This window comes from Elephas maximus, chromosome 24 (genome assembly GCF_024166365.1).
Source record: "Elephas maximus indicus isolate mEleMax1 chromosome 24, mEleMax1 primary haplotype, whole genome shotgun sequence".
NCBI classification, from domain to species: Eukaryota; Metazoa; Chordata; class Mammalia; order Proboscidea; family Elephantidae; genus Elephas; species Elephas maximus.
The window spans coordinates 14,236,399-14,253,721 of record NC_064842.1 but is presented as its reverse complement, the minus strand read 5'-3'; the positions used below and the strand labels follow the sequence as shown (position 1 = coordinate 14,253,721).

At 42.5% G+C, this 17,323-nt stretch overlaps 1 long non-coding RNA gene across 5 annotated transcripts in view; it reads right to left on the bottom strand.

The window, feature by feature from the left end:
- Window positions 1-11,028: 11,028 nt before the first annotated feature.
- The window catches only part of LOC126066792 (uncharacterized), a 186,045-nt gene continuing 179,750 nt past the window's right edge, over window positions 11,029-17,323 (bottom strand). For 2 of the 5 annotated variants that reach the window (XR_007515257.1, XR_007515256.1), the window contains exon 6: window positions 11,029-16,462. This is a non-coding gene — a long non-coding RNA (uncharacterized LOC126066792). The remainder of the gene's footprint in view (window positions 16,463-17,323) is intronic. The other 3 variants (XR_007515259.1, XR_007515258.1, XR_007515260.1) reach the window with 3 other exon arrangements.

The following is a 17,323-nucleotide window of genomic DNA, read 5'->3' as shown; positions in this document are numbered from 1 at the left end:
TTTGTTGTTTTTCATCTGACAGGAGGTGAGGGTAATCAGTTTAGGGCTGGTGTAGGAGCTCTGTGACACTGTAAAAGTGGCTTGGGGCAGTATGTGACCTCCTCCAACCCCACAGGGGAAAGATCAACAGCACAAGGCTGACTCCTATGTGGTGAAGGCCAAACAAGCCTCCCCTCTCCACCATCTGTACTAATTCTGACACCAACCTTCACTCACATAGCACTCTCTACTGGGTTCGATAATTCATTGCAATGGCCACACAGAACTCACAGGCCATACTCACAATTACGGGGTTTATTAGGGATGTAACCGTTACAACTCAGACTCAGGAACACTCAAGATACAGCTCTTCCATCAGGATAGCCTCTTCCCAGCTGTGCTCGCAGGCACACCTCTCCCTGACCCTCAGTTGCTGCCTAAAGGCACTCAGCTTTCTCTGTCCACTATCTCCTGCTGCCAGGTCTCTGCTGCTGGGTCTCTCCTGCTGGTCTCTCCTTCCTTGGTGGTGGTGGGCTCCTCCTCTCTGCTCTGGAATTGGCTTCTTTTTAAGGCACAACTGACCAATCCCCTTGGTAGGTCACAATTACCCTATGACACAATCATGCCCAATCACCTGGGTGAGAGTTACAAGACCATGGCCAGAAAGGCCACACACAAAAGTAATTAATCGTACTGCAGACACCATCAATGTCGCAGGCTCCTTGTATCTTCCTGCCTTCCCATCCTTAGCATCAGGACTTGGTCCTCATGGTCACAAGAAGGCTTCTGCATCTCCAGGCATCACGTCCAAATTACAGGCAGGAAAAAAGAAAAGAGCCAGAAGGTTTTAGCGCATGAAGTCTTATCTTTTTGGAAGAGGAAAGGAATCCCTCCCAGGGATCTCCTACATCTCACTGGCCAGAACTCTTGATGCTTGTCTACCTCTACCTAGTTACAAGTGAATCTAGGAAGGTGGGTCTTTTTTCTTTCCAGCCTTCATAAAACAGGAAGGCAAAAGAAAAGGGATTTTGAGTGTCTTCTGAATAGCTAGTCCATTTCTGCCAAACTGCTGTAGTCGAGTTTTCTGTTACCTGCAGCCTGACGCAATTTCCAGGTGCCGTAAGTGGTGGTAGCAACAGTGTATGAGAAAAGGGGCAGAGGCCGTGAGGTAGTGTGTTCAGGGGAGGGTTCATAGGAAAGGTGGCACCTTTAGGCAAAGTTCATCAAACTCTTTCTCTGCTCTTAAGAAAGTCTGATTGTTCTATGTTTTCCTGACACATTCTTAACTTATTCCAGCCAACTCCTAAATTTACATACATAGGTTAGTTTTGGCTTTCTGCGTTTTTCTGTCTTATTTATACTGACACCTCAGTTTATTGAAGGTGAAGCCAATAAAGCGTCCCTACATCAATCACTAAAGACTTGATAAATCATGAAGCTTCTTCCAACCTTATCCACTTCTGCCCTCCCCTTGCTCTCCCCCCAGCCATAGCAGAAAAATGGTCAAAGCCTAAAGGGACGTGTCTTTGAATTCAAGGGGAACTTAGTCAGTGGGCTGTGAGCCTCCTTCCAGCCCATCACCAGTCCATTCTGCCCGCGGGAAAATCTGACCACACACTTCATTTAACACAGAATTCAAGATTGTCTCCTGACATTTCCTACATGATCAACTCTGGGAGTCTCTCAGTGCCTGGTGTAGTAGATTCAGTTACTCTCTTTCTGCTTCCCAGTCAAGCCATGTCAGAAGCCCAGGAGGCATTCCCATCCTCCACCTTAAACCCAGCTCCCCAGTTTCTCTCCTGGCTGCCATCCAAACGCCCCCCTCAAATCCCAACCAGAGACTCCACCATGGCTAAACCAACTTCCTGAGGCTCTTTTTCTCTCTCTTGGATGGGTTTGGATGTCCTGAGGATTTGGGGCTTTTTTAATGACTTTTTACTATGAAATTTTCAAATACAGAGAAGGGAGTACAGTGAACATTCATTTGCCCATCACCTAGGCTCTACAACTGTTACCATTTTGCCATATGTGCGTCCTGATTGTTGTCTCAGAATTGCCCGTTACAGCTGGTTTATTCAAACTAGGATCTAAAGATTTTTCCTTTACCCCCAATATACTTTAAACCTCTTCTTGTGTATAATTTTTTCAACAACAATTAAAAAAAAAAAAAAGTTTAGTGCCTGTTGCTGCCCAGCTCAGCACTAAGCACAGCAGCTTTTTCCGCGGGTGGTCCGTGTTGGTTGCTCTGGGTGCACTCATGTATCTGCCGGTGTTGTCCGGCCTGGGATGGTTCTGTCTAGCTTGTTTGGCACACATACACACGTGGAGACACTATGAATTGCAGACTTGCATGTGCTGGACTCTTCAGAATGTTAAAAAGCAAAGATGTCACTTCAAGGTCTGCTGTGGATTGAACTGTGTCCCTCAAAAATGTGTATCAACTTGGCTAGGCCACAATTCCCAGTATTGTGTGGTTATCCACCATTTTGTCACCTAATGTGATTTTCCTATGGGTTGTAAATCCTAATCTCTGCCTGTGGTTCATGAGACTAGATTAGGTTATGTTAAAGAGGTTTAGGGTGGGATGTAACACTCTTACTGAGGTCACATCCCTGATCTGATATAAGGGGAGTTTCCCTGGGGTGTGGCCTGCATCACTTTTTATTTCACAAGAGATAAACGGAGAGAGATGCAAGCAGAGAGGAGGGACCTCCTACCACCAAGAAAGAAGAGCTGGGAGCAGAGTGTGTCCTTTAAACCCAGGATCCTGCGCTGAGAAGCTAATGGTCCAGGGGAAGATTTATGACAAGGACCTTCCTCCAGAACCAACAGAAAAAGCCTTTCCCAGGAGGTGGCACCCTGAATTTGGACTTCTAGCCTCCTAGACTGTGAGAGAATAGATTTCTGTTTGTTAAAGCCATCCACTTGTGGTACTTTTTGTTAGAGCAGCTCTAGGTAACTAAGACAAGGACTAAGGTGCACCTGATCCAAGCCATGATATTTTCAATTGCCTCATAGCATGTGAAAGCTGGAAAACGAATAAGGAAGACTGAAGAAAAATGGATGCCTTTGAATTATGATGTTGGTGAAGAATACTGAATATACCATGGACTGCTGGAAAATGAACAAATCTGTTTTGGAAGAAAAACAGCCAGAATGCTCCTTAGAAGCAAGGATGGGGAGACTTCATCTCATGTACTTTGGACATGTTATCAGGAGGGACCAGTCCCTGGAGAAGGACATCATGCTTGGTAAAGTAGAGAGTCGGCGAAGATCCTCAATGAGATGGATTGACACAGTGGCTGAAAAAAATGGGCTCAAAGACAGCGACGATTGAGAGCATGGCACAGGACCAGGCAGTGTTCTGTTCTGTTGTAGTGGGGTCGCTCTGAGTTGGAACTGACTCCATGGCGACTAACAACTACAACAACATGTGCGGGAAAAATCACCTCTTTATTTTCTTTTAAATAACTCTGAGTCCCCTGCCTGACTGGCAGGAAATGCAGTATCAGCCTTCACTGGGGCTGTCCTCAAGGTTTGGGCAAAAGTTCTGGGGGAGGACTTCCACGGCTCAAAGCACCAAGCAGCTGCTCTGCCATCGGCCATGACCCCACACTGGGTCCTGCGGAGAGAGCTCAGCATGACAACTCCTTCATCCTTGTACCCTGGCCTTCTGCTGCCTCTGAGCCATCTTGCTCCAGCCTCCCTGGGCCTGTGCAGCCATTTCTCTGAGGTCTTGCCTCCTCCTAGAGTCCCTGGTACAGGGCAGTGTATGGGTCACCTCTCCTCCAGGCCCCCGACCTCAGCCTTTTTCCATTCTGCCTCAAATTGCTTCCTGCTCCCTCTTGCAGTTATCAAAGTCATTCTCTCTCTCTTCTCCCATCCCTCTCCCTCAGGGACATCTCCCAGAATCTCTTCAAAAAGCTCAATCTTTCCTAAAATTGGAAAAAATCCTCAACTTCATGGATCCTCTGCTGTTCACCTTGCAATTTCTTCGGCCGATAATCGTGGGTGTAATTGCAGTGCTTGTTATAATATTGAAACACTTATTGTTCTGACTGGCAAATAGTAAAATGGTTATTGCAGTCAACTGTAAAATTAATTAGTAATTCATTCTAAATTAAACTCATTCATTCAGCCTAACTGTCCTAGCGTGTCAAACAAGGATCGTTGATAAGCAGGCCTCCTATATGCTTGTTTGTCACAAAGCACATGGTGCTACTTAGCTCACAGCTCATCACTGGCCTGGAATCCTATGGTTGGTTACCACCGATTCTAAATCGTTGTTACTTTAGTTGTAGCATTTGTGCACTGTAATTCTTGGGTAAGTTGTAAAGGCAGTGTTTTCATATTTATAAATTGAAGAATTTATAAATAAAATATTAAAAATGAACTTGTGAGACAATCAGTGGGGATACAGTTATTAGCGTTCCATCCATTTAAATACCATACACATTAACCTTGTGAATCTGCATGAGAACAAGCAACGATACTAATAACCTTGTGAATCTACAAGAGAACAAGCAATGATATTAATAATGAACCACAGCCTGAAGTATCCCTCTGTTACTTATGCAGAAATCCAATGTTTTTTACACTGTGCAAGAATTGGTACAAAACAACACCAATAATTGCTATTTCTTCAAAACAAAATAATTTGGTTGTTTTAACAAAACTATGAGTGTCTCATTAGTGCTGTTGCTGTTAGCTGCCGACATGTCTGACCCCGACTCATGGCGACCACGTGTGTTACGGAGAAGAACTGCCCCATAGTGTTTTCTTGGCTTTAATCTGTATGGAAGCGGTTCACCAGGCTTTTCTTGTGTGGAGCAACTGGGTGAGTTCAAGTCATCCACCTTTAGGTTAGCAGGCAATCGCAAACAACTGCACCACCCAGGCTCCTTTCATGAGTGCTACTGAGTAAGTATTAGACACAAATGGTACACACAGTGGATTGTTAAAAGACTTATTTATTCATCAGAATGACAATCATGGTCTGTCAAAGCTCATGGTTTAATGAAAAAAAAAACATGGTAATTATAAATGAGACAATCAAGAGCTCAGTTTCATACAATAATACATTTGACAGAATAAAATCTATATTTAATAAATGCCAATAATTAAAAACATTAAGAAAGTACTCTTAAAAATGTTACCTAGCATGTACTTAAACGTAATCAAAGATTTTCAAACATGAAATATTCAATAGCCCTTTAAAAAATGGTTTCTATATAAGCATACATTGCATTCTAGATTTATGGCTCCACTTTTTGGAATACGTATGTCTACTGAAATGAGAAAAAAACTTCTTTGAAAAGTTATAGCTCAAGACCATAAAATATCATTCATTATGAAACTTCAGCTACTCACATAAAAATATTTCAATACTTTATTTTGATATGAGAAATTTAAAACCTCGATCTTGTAGTGCTGGAGGGAATAATATCTGAAATAATATATCAAACTTTTTGTCAATGTTTGAGAAAAATGGTATCAATGAGAGACATTTACATAGAAATCTCTTGTTTAGACAATGCGAGTGTTTGTATGCTAGAGAAGAAGTCCGCCGTTCCAGCCAAAATTTTAGAAACATTTCTAAATACATTTAATTTGGCCTTAGTCACTGTATTCAATTACCCCTGGATGATGTGGTGAAAGGTATAAATCACTTCAAGTTTTTTCTTTTTTTATTTATTTTGTATTGTGCTTTTAGTGAAAGTTTGTAGTTCAGGTTAGTTTCTCATACAAAAATTTATACACGTATGGTTATGTGATCCTAGTTGCTCTCCGTATGATGTGACAGCACACTCCTCTTTTCCACCCTGGATTTCCTGTGTCCATTCAGCCAGCTCCTGTCCCCCTCTGCCTTCTCATCTCACCTCTGGACAGGAGCTGCCCATTCAGTCTCATGTATCTACTTCAGCTAAGAAGAACTCTCTTCACAAGTATCATTTTATGTCTTATAGTCCAGTCTAATCTTTGTCTGAAGAGTTGGCTTCAGTAATGGTTTCAGGTCTGAGCTAATAGAGAGTCCGGGGGCCATGGCTTCTGAGGTCCCTCCAGTCTCAGTCAGAACATTAAGTCTGGTTTTTGTTTTATTACAATTTGAGGTCTGCACCCCACTTTTCTCCTGCTCCATCAGGACTCTGTTTTGTTCCCTATCGGAGCGGTCAGTGATGGTAGCTGGGCACCATCTAGTTCTTCTGGTCTCAGGGTGATGGAGTCTCTGGTTTATGTGGGCCTTTAAGTTTTTTCTTGATAAACTTTCTATTTACTACCTTACATCAAATAAACAAAGAGAATTAGGGGCAGAGCCAAGATGGCGGAAAAGACAGACGCTTCTGTGGAGCCCTCTTTACTACAAAGACCCAAAAAAACAAGTGGAAGGAATATATTTGTGACAAGCTTGGAGCCCTGAGCATCAAAGGCAAGCTTAGACAACGAACTGAGGGGCAGGGGGAGGAAGAAACCGTTCAGAAGCGGAGAGGAGTTACCAGACCTGAATCACAGGGAGCCCTCGGGCACCATTCCCGGAGAAGTGGCAGCGGTGGCGGTGGGCTGATCCTAGTGCTCGGCCGCAGTTTCTTCAGGGAGAAGCAGCCAGCCACACAGCCCACTCACACCTCCGGAGCCTGAGGAGAAGGGCGCTCTTGGCAAAAGCTAAGGACTTGCATACATTTTACCGCGCCCCCGCCACCCCCAAGCCAGCTTCAGCGGCTGAATCCCTGGGCCTGAGATAGACCCTGTTGAGCACCTGGAGCTGTCCTCCCAGCCTTGGGGAAGGAAAAAATTTCCAACTGGGGGGAAAAGATAATTTGCTAGCTCCATTAACTGGGGGAGCTCAGGACAGAATTGGCTCCTGTGGAAGCATAAACCATCCATGGACCTTGAGCACCTTTCCCTTCTGCATGGACCTGTGTGGGGCTATTTCAGGAGAATAGGCCCTTGTTGGCAAACTCCAACCATTTCAGCGGTGCGGTGGAGAGGTGGGTATTTGACGTTTGACATTGCTTTGCCTATTAAACAAGGTCCTCACCTACCCACAACAGGGACCTAAGGAGTGGTGGCTCCACTTGGGTAGCCCAGCCACCCGCGACAGGGGTCCAGGGATAACTGGTACCTCCCAGTCCTTACAACAAAAACTTTGGGTGCCCATGGTCCCTCTGCAGAGCCCACCCACCAGCATGCTCTAGGGAACAGAGACGCGTTTTCCTCAGAGACACTTGGGGGTAGGTTCTCAGCCCCCTGCCTTGTTCAGAGCATGACCCCCTGCTGCAATCAGATACCGGTATATACGCCAATCACCCCTGCCCCTCTAAGACTGTAGGACAAAGCCTGTACCACACACTTGATATCAGCTACCTGGAAACCTGAGGTGAATTCATACAAGAAAACTGAATGGACTCCTAGACTGATATGCCTGATAACAGCTCTAGCCAGCTGGGGACAGGACACCGGAGCTCCAAAGGTGAAAATAATCAAGCTAGCTCACTCAAGCAACCCATTAGGGGTATATCAAAACAAAACAAAGCAAGCAGCTACAACACAGTAAGCAACCATAAACTAATACGATAACTTCCAGATGGCTCGGAGACAACAGTCAATATCAGTCAATATCAGGCCATGATCACATCAACAGGCTCTCAAAACAAAGAATCCAGGGATCTTTTAGATGAAAGTGCATTCCTGGAATTACCAGATGCAGAATACGAAAGTTTAATATACAGAACCCTTCAAGACGTCAGGAAGGAAATGAGGCAATATGCACAACAAGCCAAGGAACACACAGATAAAGCAACTGAAGAAATCAGAAAGATTATTCAGGAACATAATGAAAAGTTTAATAAGCTGGAAAAATCCATAGACAGACAGCAATCAGAAATTCAGAAGATTAACAATAAAATTACAGAATTAGATAACTCAATAGAAAGTCAGAGGAACAGAATTGAGCAAGTAGAAGCTAGAATTTCTGAACTCGAAGATAAATCACTTGTCACTAATATATTTGAAGAAAAATCAGACAAAAGAATTTTAAAAAATGAAGAAACCTTAAGAATCATGTGGGACTCTATCAAGAGAAATAACCTACAAGTGATTGGAGTACCAGAACAGGGAGGGAATAACAGGAAATACAGAGAGAATTGTTGAGGATCTATTGGCAGAAAACTTCCCTGATGTTGTGAAAGATGAGAAGATACCTATCCAAGATACTCATCGAACTCCACATAAGGTAGATCTTAAAGTCACCAAGACATATGATAATCAAGCTTGCCAAAACCAAAGATAAAGAGAAAATTATAACAGCAGCGAGGGATAAAAGAAAAGTGACCTACAAGGCAGAGCCAATAAGAATAAGCTTGGACTACTCGGCAGAAACCATGCAGGCAAGAAGGCAATGGGATGACATATTTAAAAAATTGAAGGAAAAAAATTGCCTGCCAAGAATCATATAGCCATCTTAACTGTCTCTTAAATATGAAGGTGAAATTAAGACATTTCCAGATAAACACAAGTTGAGGGAATTCGTAGAAACCAAACCAAAACTACAAGAAATACTAAAGGGAGTTCTTTGGTTAGAAAATCAATAATATCAGGTATCAACCCAAGACTAGAACACTGGGCAGAGCAACCAGAAGTCAACCCAGACAGGGAGCTCCAAAAAAAAAAGCCCAACACAGGGTAACAGCAATGTTACTATATAAAAGAAGAAACAATAAAATAATAAAGAGGGACTATTAAGAAATGTAATCATACACCTTCCATATGGAGAGGAAGATATGGCGATACAAAGAAATAAATGTTACAAATTTAGAAAAATAGGGGTAAATAATAAAGTAACCACAAAGGAGACAAACTATCCTACTCATCAAAATAAAATACAAGGGAAAAATACAGACTCAGCAGAAACAAAATCAACAACAACAAATATGAGGAAAGGACAATATACAAAGAAAATCTACTCAGCACATAAAATCAAGTGGGATAAAGAAGCTGTTGACACACAAAAAAAGACATCAAAACGATAGCACTAAATTCATACCTATCCATAATTACCCTGAATGTAAAGGGACTAAATGCACCAATAAAGAGACAGAGTGGCACAATGGATTAAAAAACAAGATCCATCTATATGCTGCCTACAAGAGACATACGTTAGACTTAGAGACACAAACTAAAACTCAAAGGATGGAAAAAAATATATCAAGCAAACAACAATCAAAAAAGAGCAGGAGTGGCAATATTAATTTCTGACAAAATAGAGTTTAAAGTTAAATCCATCAGAAAGGATAAGGAAGGACACTATATAATAATTAAAGGGCGCTTCCTTAAAAAGCTAGAAATAGAACCACCATACGATCCAGCAATCCCACTCCTTGGAATATATCCTAGAGAAATAAGAGCCTTTACACGAACAGATATATGCACACCCATGTTTACTGCAGCACTGTTTACAATAGCAAAAACATGGAAGTAACCAAGGTGCCCATCAACGGATGACTGGATAAATAAATTATGGTATATTCACACAATGGAATACTACGCATCGATAAAGAGCAGTGAGGAATCTGAGAAACATTTCATAACATGGAGGAACCTGCTGAGTGAAATTAGTTGCAAAAGGACAAATATTGTACAAGACCTCTATTATAAGAACTTGAGAAATAGTTTAAACTGAGAAGAAAACATTCTTTTGTGGTTACGAGAGCAGGGAGGGAGGGAGGGTGGAAGGAGGCATTCACTAATTAGACAGTAAATAAGAACTACTTTAGGTGAAGGGAAAGACAGCACACAATACAGGGGAGGTCAGCACAATTGGACTAAACCAAAAGCAAAGAAGTTTCCTGAATAAACTGAATGTTTTGAAGGCCAGCATAGCAGGGCAGGGGTCTGGGGACCATGGTTTCAGGGGACATCTAAGTCAATTGGCATGATAAAATCTATTAAGAAAACATTCTGCATCCCACTTTGAAGAGTGGCGTCTGGGGTCTTAAACACTAGCAAGCAGCCAACTAAGATGCATGCACCTGGATCAAATGAGAATGAAGAACACCAAGGACACAAGGTGATTACGAGCCCAAGAGACAGAAGGGCCACATGAACCCGAGACTACATCATCCTGAGACCAGAAGAACTAGATGGTGCGCAGCTACAACCGATGACTGCCCTGACAGGGAACACAACAGAGAACCCCTGAGGGAGCAGGAGAGCAGTGGAATGCAGACCCCAAATTCTCATAAGACCAGACTTAATGGTCTGACTGAGACTGGAAGGACCCCAGTGGTCATGGCCCCCAGACCTTCTGTTGCCCCAGGACAGGAACCACTCCCGAAGCCAACTCTTCAGACATGGATTGGACTGGACAATGGGTTGGAAAGGTATGCTGGTGAGGAGTGAGCTTCTTGGATCAGGTGGACACTTGAGACTATGTTGGCATCTCCTGCCTGGAAGGGAGATGAGAGGGTGGAGGGGGTTAGAAGCTGGCGAAAAGGACACGAAAAGAGAGAGTAGAGGAAGAGAGCAGGCTGTCTCATTAAAAAAAAAAAAAAAATTCTTTTTTTTTTTTTGAGAGTGTGTAGCAAGGTGTATATGGGTTTTTGTGTGAGAGACTGACTTGATTTGTAAACTTTCACTTAAAGCACAATAAAAATTATTAAAAATAAAAAACAGAGAATTAAACAATATCTTTGATAGTCTGAGAATTAAAATTAAAAATTGAGGAATATTCACACCTTGATGGACAGCCTGTAATGCTGTAATCTGATAGGAATTCACATTACACTTTATATTCACGTTAACATAATTTGTGAAGTGGGAGTAAACTTCTGGAAAATGAAAAAAATAATTTTGAGAATTAGCCTTAATAAACAATATCCCAGTAGAGATGGCTCTATATTCTGTGGCTTTACAAAAACCAATGTTTCTGTTAAATCAATAGTTTAATTCAACAATCAGTAAGAGTGATTAAACATAGAAGGATAAATAAAATAAATAAATAAACAAAAAAAAGATGATATATCATTTGAAGAAAATTATAAATTCTAAGGAAGCTAACAGAATACCTGATATATAAAATGACTGATGCCCAAAGTCAAAGGAATCATGAATTTTCAAGTTGTTTCTATGCATTAAATTCTGAAACTTAGCCAAATGATGTTTGCAAAACTCCATGAATTGAAGGCGATCAAAAATTAATCCAACTTATTAAATAAGACATTTCACAAGGAGAAAGAGAGGTCAGCCAGTCCTCTGCTGTCCCAGCTACCCAGCGGAGGCACCTTAAATGTGAGAGCAGCCATCTTGGCTCGTCCAGCCTGAGTCAAGCTGCCAGCTGACTACAAACACTTAGGTAAGCACAGTCAACACCATCCATCTGACTACAAACACTTAGGTAAGCACAGTCAACACCGTGTGGAGCAGAGACAACCACCCAGCTGAGCCCAGCCCAGAGCCCAGATCAGGAACAAATACACGGTGGTGGTTGTGTAAAGCCACTAAGTTTGGGAGAGGCATCTCCGAGTGGCACAAATGGTTAAGGCACTCAGCTGCTAACTCAAAGGTTGGAGGTTCAAGTCTACCCAGAGGAGCTGTTATAGATTGAACTGTGTCCCCAAAAATGTGTGTCAATTTGGCTAGGCTATGATTCCCAGTATCGTGTGATTGTCTACCATTTTGTCATCTGATGTGATTTTCCTATGTGTTGTAAATTCTACCTCTATAATGTTAATGAGGCAAGATTAAAGGCAGTTGTGTTAATGAGGTAGAGCTCAATCTACAAGACTAAGTTGTATCCTGAGTCAATCTCTTTTGAGGCATAAAACAAAGAAGCGAGCAGAGAGACAGGGGGATCTCATACCACTAAGCAAGTAGTGCCAGGAGCAAAGCCAGTTCTTTGGACCTGGGATCCCTGGACTGAGAAGCTCCTAGATCAGGGGAAGATTGATGACAAGGACTTACCTCCACGGCCGACAGAGAAAGAAAGCCTTCCCCTGGAGCTGCTGCCCTGAATTCGGACATCTATGCTACTAGACTGCGAGAGAATAAATTTCTGTTTGTTAAAGCCATCTATTTGTGGTATTTCTGTTATAGCAGCACTAAATAAGAGAGGAGCCTTGGAAGAAAGGCTTGGTGATCTACTTCTGAAAAATCAGCCATCGAAAACTCTATGGAGCACAGTTCTATTCTGACGCTCATGGCATTGTCATGAATTAGAGTTGACTCAAGGGTACCTGGTACTGGCAAATTTGGGGGTGGTTTGTCATGCAGCAAAAGTTCTTTATTGACCAAGTGACCTTTTTATTTGATACCCACTGCGGACAGAACTCCTGGCTCAGGAAAAGGAAACGTGTACAGGCACACCTCGTTTTATTGCCTTAGCTTTATTGCGCTTTACAGATACCGTGTTTTTATACAAATTGAAGGTTTGTGGCAACCCTGTGTCGAGCAAGTCTATCAGCGCCATTTTTCCAACGACATGGGCTCACTTCATGTCTCTGTGTCACATTTTGGTGATTCTCACGATTTTTCAAACTTTTTCATTATTATCTGTTATGGTGATGTGTGATCAGTGATCTTTGATGTTACTATTGTAATTGTTTTGGGGCACCATGCACTGTGCCCATATAAGACGGCAAATTTATTTGAAAAAGTGTGTGTGTTCTGACTGCTCCACCGATCAGCCGTTCTCCCATCTCTATCCCTCTCCTTGGGCTGCCCTTATTCCCTTAGACATGACAATATTGAAATGAGGCCAATTAATAACCCTACAATGGCCTTTAAGTGTCTAAGTGAAAGGAAGACTCAAACATTTCTCACTTTAAATCAAAAGCTAGAAATGATTAAGCTTAGTGAGGAAGGCATGTCGAAAGCTGAGACAGGTCCAAAGCTAGGCCTCTCGCGCCCAACAGTTAGCCAAGTTGTAAATGCAAACGAAAAGTTCTTGAAGGAAATTAAAAGTGCTACTCCAATCAAAACACAAATGATAAGAAAGCAAAACAGCCTTATTGCTGATATGGAGAAAGTTTTAGTGGAGAGAAGATCAAACCAGCCACAACATTCCCTTAAGCCAAAACCTAATCCAGAGCAAGGCCCTAACACTCTTCAATTCTGTGAAGGCTGAGAAAGGTGAGGACACTGCAAAAGAAAAGTTTGACGCTAGCTGAGGTTGGTTCATGAGGTTTAAGGAAAGAAGCCGTCTGCATAAAAAGTGCTGATGTACAAGCTGCAGCAAGTTATCCGGGAGATCCAGCTAAGATAATTGATGAAAATGGCTGTACTAAACAACAGATTTTCAATGTAGATGAAATAACTTTATATTGGAAGAAGATACCATCCAGGACTGTCATAGTTAGAGAAGTCAATGCTTGGCTTCAAAGGACAGGCTGACTCTCCTATTAGGGGCTAATGCAGCTGGTGATTTTAAGTTGAACCCGATGTTCACTTACCATTCTGAAAATCCTAGGGCCCTGAAGAATTATGCTAAATCTACTCTGCCTGTGTTCTATAAATGCAACAACAAAGCCTAGGTGACAGCACATCTGTTTACAACACGGTTTTCTGAATATTTTAAACCCACTGTTGAGACCTACTGCTCAGAAAAAAAAAGATTCCTTTCAAAATATTCCTGCTCATTGACAGTGCACCTGGTCACCCAAGACCTCTGATGGAGATGTGCAAGGAGATTAATGTTGTTTTCCTGCCTGCTAACACAACATCCGTTCTGCAGCCCGTGGATCAAGGCGTAATTTCGACTTTCAAGTCCTACTATTTAAGGAATACATTTCGTCAGACTATAGCTGCCATAGATAATGATTCCTCTGACGGACTGGGCAAAGCAAACTGAAAACTTTCTGGAAAGGATTCACCGTTCTAGATGCCATTAAGAACATTCGTGATTCTGGGAGGAGGTCAAAATATCAACATTAAGAGGGTTTTGGAAGAAGTTGATACCAATCCTCATGGATGACTTTGAGGGGTTCAAGACTTCAGTAGAGGAAGTAACTGCAGATGTGGTGAAAACAGCAAGAGAACTAGAATTAGAAGCGGAACCTGAAGATGGGACTGAATTGCTGCAATTTAATGATAAAACTTTAACCAATAAGGACTTACTTCTTATGAAAGAGCACAGAAAGTGGTTTCTGGAGATGGAATCTACTCCTGGTGAAGATGCTGTGAACATTGTTGAAATGACAACAAAGGATTTAGAAAATTACATAAACTTAGTTGATAAAGCAGCGGCAGAGTTTGAGAGGATTGACTCCAATTTTGAAAGGAGTTCTACTGTGGGTAAAATGCTATCAAATAGCATGATATGCTACAGAAAAATCCTCTGTAGAAGGAAGACTCAATCAATGCAGCAAACTTCATTGTTGTCTTATTTTTAAGAAATTGCCACAGCCACTCCAACCTTCAACAACCACCGCCCTGATCAGTCAGCAGCCATCAACATCGAGGCAAGACCCTCCACCAGCAAAAAGATTACGACCCGCCAAAGGCTCAGATGATGGCTAGCATTTTTTAGCAAAAAAAGTATTTTTTAATTAAGGTATGTACGTTGTTTTTTTAGACATAATGCTATTGCACACTTAATAGACTACAGTATAAACAACTGTTATATGCTCTGGGAAACCAAAAAAATTGTGTGACTTGCTTTATTGTGATATTTGCTTTATCATGGTGGTCAGGGACCAAACCCACAATATCTCTGTGGTATGCCTATATGATGGAGCTGACTCTCACAGCTTAGATAAAATGTGCCTCCAGATCCTATACCTCCATGTGCTCTAATTTCTAGCCTCACCCAAGTCCTCTTCCAGATAAGCAGGGGCTTAAAGGCTCTAGAGCCTGGGTTTGAGTCCAGTGTTCAGGCCAGGCTTGGCTGCAAAGGCCACTTGCCCTCGGATCACAGAATACTCCACCCTGTCTTATAGTCAACTTTTACATGTCTGTCTTCATCTATAAACTGGGAGGTCCTTGACATTAAAGCCTTTCTGATTCATCTTGGAATCCCCAATCCCCCTCCCAATGCCTGGCATGTAATAGGTGTCCAATAAGTGTTGAGTGAATGAATGAATGCAGTTACCACAGTTTAGATGGTACCACAGTCGACTTTAACCATGTCTGTCCCACTAGTTACTGAGCATCCTGCAGACAGAGATCAATTCTACCTTTCACTTACTTACCTTAGAGCACTTACCACTCTGCAGGCACAATACCCAGGGCACAATCCTGCCTATAAGGACTTCGAAATCTAAGCGAGATGCTCAGAAGTCACCTATTGCAACAAAATGTTTTTAAAAAAAATTAAACCCATTGCAGCAGAGTCAATTCTGACTCATTGCAACCCCATGCATCACAGAGTAGAACTGCTCCACAGGGTTTTCTTGGCTGTAATCTTTACAGGAGCAGACTGCCAGGCCATTCTTCTGCAGCACTACTGGGTGGGTTCGAACCACTAACCTCTCAGTTAGCAGCCAAGTGCAAACCAGGAACCTCAAGAATGGCAACAGAGAAGTGCAAATGACCATGGAGGCCCCCAGCACCAGGCTCTGAATATAGTGTATGTTCAATGAAGTTATTTTTAGTTGAACTGAATCAGATCATGCACTAGTCAGGAAGCTTTGGGCTGTCAAAGAAGGCAACAGTCCTCTCTGTGAGGTAATTTTAAAGGTTATCGAGTGTTATTGAGGGAAGGGACAATTCAAGGTGGACCACTACAACCACAAGGTTGCACAAGCACTTCCAAATGACAAAGGTTCCTGGGAAGCTTTTATGACAAAATATCAGGAACTTAAAGTGGATTTTTCTGATTGGTTGACATTTAAAATACTGTGCTTAAGCAGTTACAAGACAATCACAGGATATTCATTTTTCTTATTAGTCATGTACATAAATCACAAGGCCATTACAAGATGTTAGTTATGTAAAGTTTCTTATCTATGTTTATCATGTATCTCCTTGGAGACATTCTGCTGAGTATAACAAAGAGATGAACTTCCTGGTAATGTACAGAGGCAAAACACTTAAGCAGGAGTTATGTATCTAGAGGAGAGGAAGGACAACAAAATGGCTTCCGGGTTGAATTAGCTGTCGGCCATTTTGGTCATACCAAGAGCCTGTAGCTAGATTTAAAATGCTTTTGTTCAGGGCTTAAATTCCCACTTTGAAGGTGTGTAACTTTAGGCAATTCACTTAATCTCTCCCAGCCCTAGAGGGTGCGTCTCAGTTCTGACATGAAAACCAGGTACAGGCCAGCTTGGCCTATGCAGACAGGACACAGCAAATGAAGTGAATTTTTTACCAAAGACATAAACCAGACGGGTGGGTGGGGATGGAGTGGGGGGAAGGGAGGGACTGGGGGAGACCTCTAACCACAGAACCGACCATTTCAGAAACTGCAAGGCTTTGGAAGGCAGAGTAATGGGATGCGGCCTCCTTCTTGTGTTCCCCGTTCATCTGAATGTCATCTTCCTGTGAATGCTACCATCTGCGGAAATTAAGAGATTTTCCTATTATTAGCACCATCAAACAGGCACTGTAAACAGATCGCAAACAATGAGCCTTTGTTAGAAACACCGCCATTGGTTCTGGGCCCTGGCTCCTTCCACACCTGGAGATGTATTATCTAGTTGAACAACACTTCTTAAGAGGCAGCTGCTGTGTCAGGGGGAGCCATTTTCCTCAGAAACTGCAGAGCTTGCGGGGGAGCTTAATGGTGTACTCCCAAGACTTGAGATTCCCACACCCTCCCAAAAGTCTGGCCCTTTATCCTCCTCCTAAAACATCCATGGAAACCCTGGTGGCGCAATGGTGAAGTGCTACGGCTGCTAACCGAAAAAAGGTTAGCAGTTCAAATCCACCAGGCACTCCTTGGAACCTCTGTGGGGCAGTTCTACCTTCACCTATAGGGTCGCTATGAGTCGGAATCGACTTGATGGCAATGGGTTTTTTTTTTGTTGTTTGTTTTTTAAAGCATCAGTAGTGGGTCCCTCAACAGGTCAAGCTGAGCATTATCACTAACACAGTAATTGTGAGATGGTATTTTTTTTTATTAGGTAGGAAACATGGGGGCCTGAGCTTTTCTGCCAGAGGTAAAATACCTTCCCATTCTTCCTCATGCCATGCGGGGTGTGCCACTCTTAACACCGATTTCAGGAATACTGTGGAAAATCTGAGGTGGCTACATTTAGCCCTCCCGCTAACGAGCATGTAACGCACAAGATTAATATTTGGTCTCATTTTATGGAGTCTGAATGACTTCCTGTCCATTTCGTACCCCTCCCAGACACTGACTTTCATAGTCCTGAGCATCCCGTCTCCTCACTTAGTTCTGCTCCCCGTCTCTCAG